The 15383-nt window shown below is 35.1% G+C and overlaps 1 pseudogene; it reads right to left on the bottom strand.

Moving 5' to 3' along the window:
• Positions 1-7004: 7004 nt before the first annotated feature.
• LOC111884769 (mannosyl-oligosaccharide 1,2-alpha-mannosidase MNS1-like) lies at positions 7005-10356 on the bottom strand (annotated as a pseudogene).
• Positions 10357-15383: the final 5027 nt, after the last annotated feature.

The following is a 15383-nucleotide window of genomic DNA, read 5'->3' as shown; positions in this document are numbered from 1 at the left end:
ACATCATGGCAAACCATGTTGAAAGACCTGAAAAATTTTCTGGTCTGAATTTCAAGAGGTGGCAACAGAAGATGTTGTTCTACTTGACCACCTTGAACCTGGCTCGGTTCCTAACAGAAACTGCTCCTGTAATTGCTGAGGGGCAGGCTGATGCTCAATCTGTGACTGTTGTGGATGCATGGAAGCATTCAGAATTTTTGTGCCGCAACTATGTGTTGAATGGGCTAACAGATGCACTTTACAATGTTTATTGTAAAGTTGCAACTGCTAAAGAACTATGGGAGTCGTTGGAAAGGAAGTATAAGACAGAAGATGCTGGAACTAAGAAGCATGTTGTTGCTAAGTTCTTGGAATACAAAATGGTTGACTCAAAATCTGTTATGAGTCAAGTCCAAGACCTTCAGGTCATCATACATGATAACAATGCAGAAGGGATGAATCTTAATGAATCATTCCAAGTTGCATCAATGGTTGAAAAGCTTCCTCCTGGTTGGATAGACTTCAAAAACTACCTTAAGCATAAGCGAAAGGAGATGTATGTGAAGGAACTGGTGGTGCGTCTTCGCATTGAAGAAGACAATAGAATGGCCTTGAAGAAAGGCAGTGAAGTTGAATCTTCTAAGGTTCATATGGTGGAAGCTGGTCAAACTTCCAAAAGCAAAGGCAAGGGACCTCACAAAGGGAAAGCAAAGGGCAAAAATCTAGGCCCAAAGGCAGGAACTTTCAAGAAGAAGTTCAAGTGCTACAATTGTGGCCAACCGGGTCACAAGGCTTCGGAGTGCCCTCAACCTAAGAGGGAAAACCGTCAAGCAAACATGGTGAATGATAACATGGAGTTGGTGGCCATGATAACTGATCTCACAGCTATGGTTTCTGAAGTGAATCTTATGAACACAAATTCTAAGGAGTGGTGGATTGACACGGGAGCTACTCGTCATGTGTGTCATGAAAAAAGTGTTTTCAACACTTACAAAGAAGTTGAGGATGGTGAAAAGCTCTACATGGGAAATGCTGCTACTGCAGATATCAAGTGTTGGTGATGTCATTCTAAAAATGACTTCGGGGAAAGAAGTGAAGCTTAGGGATGTCTTGTATGTTCCTGAACTTCGTAAGAATCTAGTGTCGGGTGGTTTGTTGAACCGATTTGGTTTTAAGCTAGTGTTTGAGTCGGACAAGTTTGTTTTGTCCAAAAATGGTATGTTTGTGGGAAAAGGATATGCCTTGAATGGCATGTTCAAATTGAATGTAATGGTGACAAACAAAATGAATAATGAAAGTTCTAGTTCTGCTTATTTGCTTGAGTGTTCAAATGTTTGGCATGGTCGCTTAGGACATGTAAATTACAACTCAATTAAGCAATTAATTAAACTAGAATACCTACCAAAAATTAATATTGACTCAAATCACAAATGCCCCACATGTGTTGAAGCTAAACAAACTAGATTGTCTTTCCAAACAATAAAAAGAAACTCCGAACCTCTTGATTTAATTCACACTGATGTGTGTGATCTAAAGTCAATTCCTACTCAAGGTGGGAACAAATACTTCATTACATTCATCGATGATAGCACGAAATATTGCTACATATATTTACTTAAGAGTAAAGATGAAGCAATAGACATGTTTGTCTTGTACAAAAATGAAGTTGAGAATCAACTCAACAAGAGAATTAAAGTGGTTAGAAGTGATAGGGGTGGGGAATATGTTTCTCCCTATGCTGATTTTTGTACTAAAAATGGAATTCGTCATGAATTCACATCACCCTATTCACCTCAATCCAATGGAATTGCTGAAAGAAAGAACCGTACCTTGAAAGAAATGGTCAATGCCATGATAATTAGTTCAGGTGTAAACCAGTCAATGTGGGGGAAGCTATTTTGTCAGCTAACTATCTTTTAAATAAGATACCTCGCAAAGAAAAGAATGAAACACCGTATGAACTTTGGAAGGGTAGAAAGCCATCGTATAAGTTAGGGCCTAAAACAGTGGATTGTGTATTCATTGGGTATGCACAAAGTAGTAGTGCTTATCGGTTCCTTGTGCATGATTCTAAGAATCCTGAAATACACAAGAATACTATAATGGAATCAAGGAATGCTTCATTCTTTGAAGATGTGTTTCCTTGTTTGAACAAGGAAGTTGAAAGCCCATCTTTACCAAATAACGAAGTTGTTCGAGAGGAAGAACAAGCTCAATCCGAGGATGAAGAGATAGAACCCAGAAGAAGTAAGAGGGCTAGAGTTGAAAAATCATTTGGTGATGATTTTTTCACCTATGTGGTGGAAAGTGAACCTAAAACCTACCAAGAGGCGGTAACTTCATCTGAGGGACCTCAATGGAAAGAAGCCATCAAAAATGAGGTAGAATCTATCTTACAAAATCATACATGGGAACTAGTGGATCTACCTCTAGGTAGCAAGCCACTAGGTTATCGTTGGATTTTTAAGAGAAAGATGAAACCTGATGGCAGTATTGATAAATGCAAGGCAAGACTAGTAATCAAAGGTTATAGACAAAAGGAAGGTCTAGACTACTTTGATACCTATTCGCCGGTAACATGGATAACATCCATTAGATTAGTTCTTGCCATTGCAGCTATCAGAAACTTGCAAGTTCATCAAATGGATGTGAAAACAGCTTTCCTAAATGGGGAGTTGGAAGAAGAAATTTATATGGAGCAACCTGATGGATTCATTGCCTCAGGACAAGAGAACAAGGTTTGTAAACTTGTTAAGTCTCTATATGGATTAAAACAAGCTCCTAAACAATGGCATCAAAAATTTGATCAAGTCATGATGGAAAGTGGCTTTAGAATCAATGAGTGTGATAAGTGTATCTATGTGAAAAACACCACTCATGGTTATGTCATCTTGTGTTTATATGTTGATAATATGCTTATCATTGGTAGTGATGACAAGATAATAAGATCCACGAAGGATATGTTAAAATCCAGGTTCGACATGAAAGATATGGGTTTAGCAGATGTGATACTTGGAGTGAAGATCACAAGAACCCAAAGTGGTTTGATTTTGAGTCAAACACACTATGTGGATAAAATTCTTGAAAATTTTGCTAAGGGAGACACTAGCATAGCTAGAACTCTAATTGACACTAGTCAACATCTACGTAAAAATAGAGGTGATAGTGTAAATCAAGTGGAATATTCAAGAATTATTGGCAGTCTGATGTATCTAATGAGTTGTACCAGACCTGACTTAGCATATGCTGTGAGTAGACTAAGTAGATACACTAGTAAACCCAGTTCTGAACACTGGAAGAGTATTACTAGGTTGTTGAGGTATGTGAGATACACGCGAGAATATGGACTGCATTATGGCAGACATCCAGCAGTTATCGAAGGATACACGGATGCAAATTGGATATCTGACATAAAAGATTCCAGATCTACAAGTGGATATGTGTTTACACTTGGAGGTGCTGCTGCAGCATGGAAATCGTCCAAGCAAACAGTTATATCTAGATCCACGATGGAATCTGAATTTATCGCCTTAGATATTTGTGCTGAAGAGGCGGAGTGGCTACGCCAATTTGTAGAGGACATTCCCGAATGGCCTAAGCCGGTAACGGCCATATGTATACATTGTGATAACCAGTCAGCAATTGGTAGAGCTCAAAGTACAATGTATAATGGGAAATCAAGGCACATTAGACGTAGACATAAAACAATACGACAACTAATCTCTACGGGGGTTATCACGGTTGACTGGGTGAAGTCAAAGGATAACATCGCGGATCCGCTTACAAAAGGCTTGAGTAGAGATGTAGTGTATAAGTCGTCAAGAGGAATGGGACTAAAGCCCATGAATGAATAAATTCATATGAAGGAAACCTTACCCAGAAGACTGGAGATCCCAAGATCTGGGTTCAAAAGGATAACCTAATTGTATGAGTGAGGCAGGTCACTGTGGGGGGAGTTAACATTTCTTCTTAGTCCATTCCTTTATGTAGTGACAAAATTAGGCTAAACATATGGTTTTTTAATGATTCTTGGAATCACCTATGTGAGAGAGAAGTGGGGTCGCTTCGAAGGGAATTATAAGGGCAAAAATTCCTAAAGCTCTTGCAGAACCAGGCTAGTGTTCATGACCAAAACGAACACGTCTATGAGGATATGACTTTGTCAGGGAGAGTCCTATGAGATTTACATTGTCGTCTACATAAATGGCAACTTAGCTCAAAGACATCGAGATCTACTAACTGCTAGGAGATTAAGTGTAACATCTTAAGGGAAGGTTCAAAGGGTAATACCTACCTATCCTATGCAGGATTCAACTGTTGAAAATTTCATCTGGAAATTGGATGTGCAGAGATCGATCTCCATTCATGTGGGGGATTGTTGGAAATTTAGTAAAATTATTTACATTTTTTACTAACTTTGGACATATATACGTTGTATATATAACGAACTCTAAGTGGGTTTGTGTTCTCCTCCATGAGGACTTCGAAACGATATATTATATGTCCAAAATAGAGTATAAGTGAATGAGATATCGATACTCAAAGATGGGTATTTGAGAATAAGTTTAGCAAAAGAGAGGAATGTGGGAATGAGTCCCACATTGTTAGAGAGACCAAACCCAACAAGGTTTATAAGCTTCATTGCATGGAAGGCTTACAAGCTTGTGTCTATGGTTATGCTACAATTCCTACCCGCGCGCAGGGGGGGTGCAAATCTTGGTTCCGTAGACCAAAAACACCGAACTCGTGCATGGGCGCGACCTGCGGACACGAATGCAGCTCCGAAAACTCGGGCGAGCGCTACCCTCGTTTTTGCTAAACTTGACAGTTTTGGTCCCTATTTTTGAATTTTGTAACGGATGCATTAATTGCGTAATTAATGACATTTATTGCCATAATTCGACTATAAAAGAAGATCATTGCCTTCTCATTCAGACACACGAATGAATTTACTACTACTCTTCTTCTTCCTTCTCTGCATTTCTGCTTCCGGCGATTCTTTCAGGCAAGTGGTTATCTCCGGCAGTACACAATACTGTTTAGGTTGTTGTACCCTGGGAAAAGACGGCGAATCTGTTTAAGGGAATCGAGTCCAACTCGAGCCTCAGCCACATCGTTTGCATCTAATCTTTCTTTACAGGAACCTCTCAAGGACGAAAACGAAGACCATATACTAACAGGAATAACATCCATTTTTGTTTGTCTTTTGTGTTTGGGTTTCAAAACAAGACTTAACTTTCACATTTAGTTTTTGTGATATTGTGTTTTATGTTGTTATGGATGAATCCCTTTTTTTTTTTGGAAATGTCATATTCTGATTTTGAAATTTTGAAAATGTGTTTTTGGGATGTTACAGTTTACAATTAATTGTTTAGTTAGCACGTCAAAGATAACTTAAATGAAATCATAGTAAAAGTTTTATAATATAATACTTTAAAAAAAAAATTGTTGAAGTCCTTTGAGGAACATACAATCCTATCGAATAAAAACATACATCTTTGTGTATTTTATATCATAAAAAAAACATTATCACGATATCATATTTTATATTTTTATGTCTTTGGGTATCATCTGGCAAGTATTACACATTATGTCAGTATGTATAAATAAATGATGCGACTTTGAGCCATTGATCCATGTCAATGAAGACCATTAAGAATTAACATCAAAACAAATGAATAAATCTTGTAAACAAGAAACGAGGTGTAAATTCTACTATGTTCTTTGACCTTCGTAGTATTTAGAGGGATTTATAGTTGAGTCGAAATTTCGTTCTAGCTTATATTATGGGAGTTTCCAAGTATATTCTTTGAAGTCTAGGGACTGAATCATAAATATAGGGCTCTGTCAGTGTCCCAATGGTGTATTGCGATTCACGTGTAGTCTAGTTATATTCGAGGGCAGCGATGTAAATTTCTTTTTGTAAAATACATGAATTGCCGATTATGCCCTTTCGAGTTCGGACCAGATTATTTTGACCAGGTCTTTTGTCTGGAGAATGGAGATTCTGTCGCCTGCAATCCTAATAAAATACGCGAAGAGTATTTATGAAAGACTTTGTCAACAATTTTAAATTCTACGCGACTTTTTTAATGTGGATATATTATATCATATAACATTGAAAATAAATTAAGTAATGAAGCCAATTAAGTATATCATATGGTTAGGAAAGAGTATTGGCACGTGGTATTACTCTTTATCACTTAAGTGTATTCTCATGTTTGCTGCCAATTCATTATATCATAAGGTTTGGAAAATTTATATGGTTTGAGTGTGTATCATAATGGGTTTTAAACCCACTACACTTATTAGGACAAATGATGATATCGCGAATATATGTTATTTTATTGTATGTGACGTTATTTTTTGTTATGGCAGATTAGATAAATATAAAACGACTTTCACTACTATTAGAAATGGATAGATTTTTTTTTTCAAACTTCAATATTCTAATAAAGAATATAATAAAGTTTTAATATTTTACTAAGAAAATAAAGCAAAATATGCTTTTACTTAATTTAACCATTTAATTAGTTTTAATGTAAACTAGATGGTAACACGCGCGTTGCACAGGATGGAAGGTGTCGGTTTTCTGTTATAGCATTATACTTTTGAAGTACAATGCTATAGTTAGGAAAACTTTTAGTTAATTCAAAAAATATTTCATGCTTACAAAATGTTGAGACGGCGTATTTTAAAATAACATTAGAAATGAAGTCTCTAAAAAAACATAAATGACAACAAATTCAAAAAATTGCATAATAGTACAAAAAAAAAAAAAAAAAAAAAAAAAAAAAAAAAAAAAACACACACCATACATCAATCTGATGTATGCAGATTTCAACTTCAAAATTTAAATTCCTTCTGGTTTCCATCTTAATGAAATAAGGGAGTGACCTTGGTATGAAGTTGTGATTTGCAAAACCCAACTAACAAATTTGAATGTATCAATATCAACAAAGGTAATGTTTTAATGTTAAAAAAAACAATTTTTACATTTTTAGGACCATATTGCCCCTGCACACTTTTTATATTAATAAAATTAACCTGATTAATTTGATGTAACTTTTTTTTTTTGGAAAAAACTTCTGATTGCATGTTCACAATTTTGTGATGATGACAGTCAACAATCTACTAATAATCTGCTGCTTTGTATCTAACATACAACCAAATATTAAAATAAAATAATAAAGCCTGCATAAATCATTTTTTTACTGACCGTTTGGTTTTGTAGAACCTTTCTTTTTCCCCTTTTGTTTATCATTCCTTAATCGGTTGTCGGGTACTCTTCATTCTGCGGTGGTGGCCACATCTAACAGATGACGCAAGAATCAAATAATTAACTATCAAGCGTTTAACATAAAGATAGTATATTAAAGGGAAATTTAGAAAAGAATCCAAAATATATAATAAAAAAGATATATGCTGCAAACTGCCAGAGTTACCTGAATATGAAGAAAATATAAACATAATCAAATTTCATGAATATAGACAATGGATGAAACTTTTTTGCAAATTGAAACAATATATTCTCAAGAACTAACTGCAATATTTTCTTTTCACTGGTTCATATGAACATTGGATTAAAAAATTGGTATTGTTGGTCGCACAAATCCAACTACATAAACTGATTACATGATAAGTACACATGAAGATTTATTCCACATGAATGTATAGTATAATTTCTAACATAAGATCTCCATGTGAAAGGGGGTTCAAAACTAAATCATTCTAACCAAGAATAAGAACTAAGGTCCAACCAAGGAAATACTTACCTGATTAGACTAATGTAAGGAAATACACTAGCCTTTGGAACCAACATCTAGCTGAAAACCTGTTCCAATAGGGTCCTAAAAGTGTTACATTGGAGAAATAGAATGTATTGATAAAAACAATTAATGAAAGATTTTGATATCAAGTATGAATCCTAAAAGTGTTATATTGGACGAATAGAATGTATTAACTCTGTAGATATGAATAATGAAAAAAAAGATTCATTTTTGGATTGTACCCAGAAAACAAAAACGACAAATATTAATATATAATAATATAATAAAGTTTAGTGATAGAAAGAGAATAGATTACTTATATCCTTAAGTCCAACATATTCAGCCTCCACACGGGAGTTCTTTTCAAAAGCTTGAAAGATATTTCACCCCCAATCTTGATAAGTCTTGTTACCAGTCAAACGCCACAAATAAAAAAGGGATTCAACTGTATCTGGTCTTAATATGTTCCATGATGTACCCACACTCATGTCCTACAATACAGTATTTTTTTTAACATTATTATATATAGAAAAGTCAAACGCATAAATATTGACCAATCAATCAAGTAATAACACTAACCTGCCCTGAATGAAAGAAATAATTTTCTCATGCCAACTTTGTTGGTGTCGACTGATAAAAGTTATAGCATGTCCATGCAAGCTACATATAAATCCGAAAATTGCACATTTATCTTTAACAAATTATATCTTTAAAATTTATAATTATGGTGAGATGAATAATTATGTCTTCTGCCAAATTTAAGAATTTTGTGGAATCAGCAGGACCATATATAACCAGATGAACCTAAGGCTATCATTCCTGGTGCAAAGCATACCAACTCATCCATCTGCATACATATATAATAACAAAGTATAATTTTTAAGAGTTTTTATACAATTACTGGATTTTAATAAAAAATACCTTGTCGATCAAAGAATTCCCTATCTTTTCAGAAATGTATGTAAAAGATGAAGCTGCAGTTCTGCGCACCAAGCTCAATGGACCTTTCATTGATGTCTCCCACATTTCCCTATTTTAATAAAGTTTGTCATGAGACAATGTTAAACTGAAATAATTTCAATTACCCAAAAATACTAAAAGAATTCTCACGTATAATGCTTCACCTCTGCTGTTTTGTTTCCTTGTATCCAAACTTTAAGTAAATATTCATAGAAACTGCATCCAAATTTATATATGAATTTTAAAATCATGGCATTGAAAAAAAAAGAGTTTTAGGAAGTAAATTTAATAGACATTTAGTACCTGTCCCCCATGGCCCCAAAAGTAATGGTGGAATGAGATGTTGTTCCTCTGTGAGGTTTATATAAATGGGGAGTAATCCATCAGCAGGAAATGTCTTGTTTAGCTCTAGAATAAAATTTTCTACCTGAAATATCAATTTACAAATTACAGTATTAAATTTGGTCAAATATTCTCATACATGAATGACACTATGGGGAACATACATACCTTTTGTTGATACTTTGGATCTCCAGTTCTTTGACTTAATGCAATAAACTCCAGTTGCTCTGTCCCAGAATCTGCCAGGATACTATCACCCTGAGAAAATATATAAATACTTGAGAAAAAGACAAGTCAAAATTCTATTTTCTATGGTCAAAGTTTAAAACTTACGCCAGTCCAACCAGGGTTATGTGCATTACCATGAGCCAGGTTAATAATGTTGTTAGGAATACCAAAAGGAGTATTCCATGCTGGAAGTAACCTATCAGCTATGTCTTTTGCCTTTTCAAGAAAGACATTGTCTCCGGATAAATCATAAGCACTCAAAAGCCCACCTACAACCCTGTTAAAAAAATAATGGTGAAGATTTAAAACGATTAGGTAGTCTCATTGTATGATAATTACTAAACTGGTTACTGAATAATAAACAACAATATATATATATATATATATATATATATATATATATATATATATATATATATATATATATATATATATATATATATATATATATATATATATATATATATATATATTAAACCTTACAAAGCAACCTTATGGTCGTCTCAAACACACTGACATCATAATTCTTATTGAAATCCAAAGTGTTTGCAACCCACCTAGATAAAAGTGCACAAATATATAAAACAATCTCTATGGGCAAAAATAAGGAGTCCAAGTTTAATGAGAATAGATAATGGATCATGCTCTTTAGCCCTTCAAAATTCATCATCCAGGCCCATTATGTATAAGGTATCAAGAGAGTCGGGTTGATGCTACAACCACTTTTACTTGAAAAAAACAGCACAACGATGCAAGAGAACAGAGAAACTTTTTTCAAACATATACGTAATGATGCTGAGAAGATGAAACATATACGTAATGATGCTGAGAAGAACAGAAGAGAAAGCAACTCAAATAACAGGGATTAGTCATGTTGGTGGTAGTTGCATCAGTCTTGCCAACCGAATCCATCCAAAAAAATAAATGAAATTGCAGCAACAATTTGAAAAAAAAAATTATTTGCTGAGAAAGTGAGAAGATGACAGCGAAGAAGGTGAAATCGATAATACCTAATGATGCTGAGAAGATGAAATTGTTTCTTCAATCCTTTCGGATAGAGACTCCACCGCCACCGATGAAGTTAGATAGCAGTGGTTTTTGATATCTGGTGTCAATCGCTGGTTCCTGTGGCCTGGTGGTAATAATCGCCATAGAAAACGAAATGAAATCAAATGGAAGTAGAAACAGATTGAACCCTAATCAGAATCATAATCAGAAGAACAGTTAAATTAAAAGTTCCATTTGATCTGTACCTGAAATAGCTGATACCCAAAATCCTATGCGCCAACAGCGATGGTAGTTAACGAAGAAGGAACATAGACAGAAGTCATCGGCGGCGGATGGAAGCAGCAGAAGCACCGTCGACGGCGGCGCAGGTAGAAGAAGGAGACCTACCCGAAACTCCTTCTGGTCGAACCTCGCCTTTCTTCCTTCCTGGCGGTGCGTTTTTTTATGGAGAGAATGGAGAAAATGGCATATGCTACGACCGACCATGGAGAAGACGAATCCGACGTTTTTGGGATGTAAAAGAAAACGGAAGCGGTGGGAAAGCTCTATCTAGATGCAATGGCAGTGGAGGAACATAGAGGGAAGAGAATGACTGAAGTTGAGTAATGTTGAAGCGGTGGATCATCAGTACTAAACCCTTTCGGATTCAATTTTCCAAAAAACCCCTCCAAAAAATAAGGTTCGAACAACAAATAGTTACAATATTAGAGGGACCATTATTGCCAAAATAAACAAATGTTTACTGTTAAAATTTATCACATCTTTAATATATATATATATATATATATATATATATATATATATATATATAAAATGTATGCCCTCAAGTCCTCAAGTTGGGAAATATCATTTTATATTTTAGAATTTTATTGAAAAAGAAGATTACCTTATCAAAAGGCGTTTTTTCATTATCGTTATTATAAATATGATGATTTGGTTTATATTAATAATAAATGAGCACTAAAATAACTATGTACCAAATGGTTTAGCCAAACGGTATCAAGTGTTGTCATTCTTCCTTAAGACTGATGGTTCAAGACATATGTGAATTTAGGATTAGTTTATAAATAGATTAAGTTGTTGTTCAAAAACAAAAACTAAAATAATCATGTGTTAAAGCTAACTACCTAGAAATGATCTTTTATTTTATGTTTATTGTCACTAAAGTCCATGGTTAATGTCACTAAAGTCCTGGAACTTTTTGGTTTAAAAGATAATTCATGTATTTTTTTTTTTTTTGTAGTTTAGGTGTTTAAACTCTTAAAATCAGTATCAAAAACATCTTTTCTTCAAAATCATAGTAACATGTCCATGTGTTCCTCGGTGACATCCACGTAGATAACTCTTAATTTTTTTCCAAATGCAAAACAACAAATAAAAGGTCCACGACTTATCATTTATCAACCCTAATCAAAAAGATCAGTAGCGTGCAAGATCAATAAATATTTATAGGGAGGTCGTTATGAGGTTTCATGTTTCAGTGGGGAATCCGATATAATTTTCGATGAGAAGGATTTCTACACAGCTTACATATCTTGTTTTCTCCGGCGAGACTTTATCATAGTGAAAGAGGAGTTTATGAAATGTTTTCTCCGGTGAGAATTCATCAGAGTGAAAGAGGAGTTGTACGAAATGGTTTTTTTGCTGACTCCTTTCCACGATCAATTGTAGTTGTTTTTCAGGAAATTCCTTTTATAAATTTTGGTGAATGGGGAACTGAGTGTCAAATGGCGACCTGGAATTTAACAAGAGCATTGTCGCCAGAAAAGAGAGTGAACGAGAGATTTTTTCTGGTAAACTCTAGATGTACACATTATAACTCCGGTGATAAGCATTTGATCTATTGTCTTCTCCGGTGGAGTTGATGTGACATCCCCAATTTCACGGCCAGAAAAAACCGATTTGTTTATACTTTGTTTTTAAAATCAGAGTAATCTTTTACAGAAAACAGCTGCGGAATTTGTTCCCAAAACAAAATATGATAATAATTTATCAAAGCATTTCTTTAAAGAAATGTATTTTCATTATATAACAAACTCTCGGGATGTCATGTTCAATACAGACCAAAAGCATAAACAGAACAAAATAGACCTTACAACAGTTATTCATAACTAATGGCCTATAATCCAAAATCTCTCGTTATGTCAGCAAGCCATAACTTGTAATACAAAGAAAACTGAGTGGGTCAGGCTTAGGAGCCTGGTGAGCATATAGGGTTTTCATCCCACAATGTTATATATATATATATATATATATATATATATATATATATATATATATATATATATATATATATATATATATATATATATATATATATTAGAACTCACAAACTTATATAATTTCACCATATAAAAGCAACTCTTATCTCACCCCATCTATCCTCACAACGACACGATCTAAACTCTCATATCTAAAACCTTCCTCTTTACCTGATCCCTACTCAGAGATCTAAAATTAATCTCTTCTCCTGATCCATACTCCCGGATCTAAAACTAATCTCTTCACCTGATCCATACTCTCGGATCTAAAACTTATCTCATGATCTGATCCATACTCCCGGATCAATAACTGTGCCCGATCCATACTCCCAGACTAGGGACAATTAACTTAGTCTTAATCCATACTCCCATACTAATAACAAGTTTATCTCTTTACCCGATCCATACTCTCGGATCTAAAACTAACCTCTTGATCTCATTATCCAACTCATCTTTTATCACACACCATCTCATCTACCCATGTTCTACCCAACATATTTGTAGATATAAAATACATATACAGTTTAACTCATTTAAAACTATATAAAACATCCACTCCGCACTCATCTTAAATAAACAATAATATATAAACACATAGCACGTATTTCATGGCAAATACTTCATATTTATGTGTTAGAAGAAAGTGACTACACATTCACTCATAACATAGATTTAATACATTCAACCAATACTTGTATTAAAATTGTGTTTATGAAAGGGACTATACACTCACTTGATAAGACGATGATCGGACATCACCTCGTCTCTTAAAATAATATTCTTCGCTGAAATCGGGATGTTTTCTCCAAAATCGGGCTTCACGCGGGCAGAGTTTCGGCTCGAAACCTATTTTTTTTCTCGGGATCTTCGGGGCTTCGGGACTTGCTTCGGGTGTCGGGATTGATACCGGGGCTTCGGGGGTATAAATTGCCAAGAATAAGAAAGAATAAGGTGCAGAAGTGGAAATATTGAGCAACAAGCCCGGAGGTCTCACATCATATTTATAGGGCTAAACTTCGGGGTTACGCTGGGCGTAACCAAAGATTACGCGGGGCGTAACCTGCTATCGACATGTACGCGGGGCGTACACCTAGGTACGTTGGGCGTACCCTTCGGATCAGATCGGATGAGTCACCAATTCGGATATTATTCGAATATATAATAAAATTTATATATTTTAATTATTTAAAAACTTCATAAAATCATATATTCCTCATACGAGCTCCGTTTTTTACATTCTTTATATCCACGCGTAAGTGAGACTATGCTCTACAACTTTCGTTTAGACTATGTTGTCAAAATTTGAATTTATTTTTATTATATTATTTTTAGTAGGCTAGGACAAGAAAACTTCATTATAAATGCATAACTCCTTCATCCGACGACCGTCTTCGTCTGTCTTTTTATCGTTGCACTACTAATAACGAGATCTTCGATTCCCGTTTAGATTGTTTCGGATAAAAATCACTCGATCTAAAATTTGAGTTTCGGGTTGCATACAGCTAAGCTGAAATTTAGAAAAATCATAACTTCCTCATACAAAGTCAGATTTGGACGTTCTTTTTATGAACGCTCTTGGTTTAACAAACTCTACGACTTTTGTTTAGATCACTAAGGCTAAATATCGCTCTAACGTAAATTCACTTTTTACGTCGCGATGTGTCGTGCCGATTCTGTCGCGAAACTTCGACGTGTCATAAATTCTTCGTTATAACTCGGATTTCAACGTTCTTTATATGTACGGAATCCTTGTAACATATAATACAACTTAGTTAAGACTAATCCTCCTAAATAATCTTCTATCAAAAAACCATTTTTGATGTTCATTGTCTCTAAATTGACTAGCTCTGATCTACGGGCGTTACAGTTGAAAAATAGAAAAACATATCAAACCAAAATATAGAGAGTGGGAACAGTATATCGATCGAAGAGAAGGAGATAGATACATCAGTCTCAGTGATAGCTCATCAGAGTGAAAGAGGAGCTGTACGAGACTACGAGATGGTTTTTCCGACGCTTCCTTTCAACGATTAGTTTTTTTTATAACTCCGTGAGTAGGGAATTGAATGTTACATGGCAACTAGAGACTGGAATTTGACAGGAGCACTATTGTCGAAAAAGAGAGTGAATGAAAGAGTTTTCCGGTGAACCCTAGATGTACACATTATATTGTAGCTCCGGTGATAAGCATTAGAGGTTTGTACCTGGTCCATTAACGATAATGAGAGATAGCAAGTGGTTGACGACTATTGAAACGAAGATGTATATAGATTAATGCATCGTTGACTTTGAAATTTGAATATGTAATTTCTTGGAAATCAACATGGATAGGGTGATGTTGTAGGTGAGTTGGAGTTTTGTTTTTGTTTTTTTTATCACTTAATAAAATAAATCCGCATCATTAATTGTAACATCCCAAAAATCCATACCAAAATTTTTTCTTTAAATCATTACCAAAGTCATATTCATAAAACATATCATAAGTCATAACATAAATTCAGAGTATCGTTTCCAAAACATATTTTCATTATCAGAGTAAAACATCCCAGACTGACTAATCAATGGTGTGTGCCATGCGATCACCCCGAACTCTTCCCTCCGCTACCGGAAGTACCTGAAACCAAAACTGAAAACTATAAGCACGAAGCTTAGTGAGTTTCCCCCAACCTACCATATACCCTGCATAAACACATACTGCACATACTGGGCCACGCCCACTATTCCGGGCCTCGCCCGCTACAACGGCCCCGCCGCTCCAGGCCCCGCCTGGCTTCGAGCCCCACTCGGATACAGATCTATTAGGCCTCGCCTGTCACTGGGCCTCGCCCGCTAAACA

This window comes from Lactuca sativa, chromosome 7, assembly GCF_002870075.4.
Source record: "Lactuca sativa cultivar Salinas chromosome 7, Lsat_Salinas_v11, whole genome shotgun sequence".
Classification (NCBI taxonomy): Eukaryota; Viridiplantae; Streptophyta; class Magnoliopsida; order Asterales; family Asteraceae; genus Lactuca; species Lactuca sativa.
The sequence above is the reverse complement of the archived record's forward strand: the minus strand, read 5'-3'. Positions and strand labels throughout refer to the sequence as shown.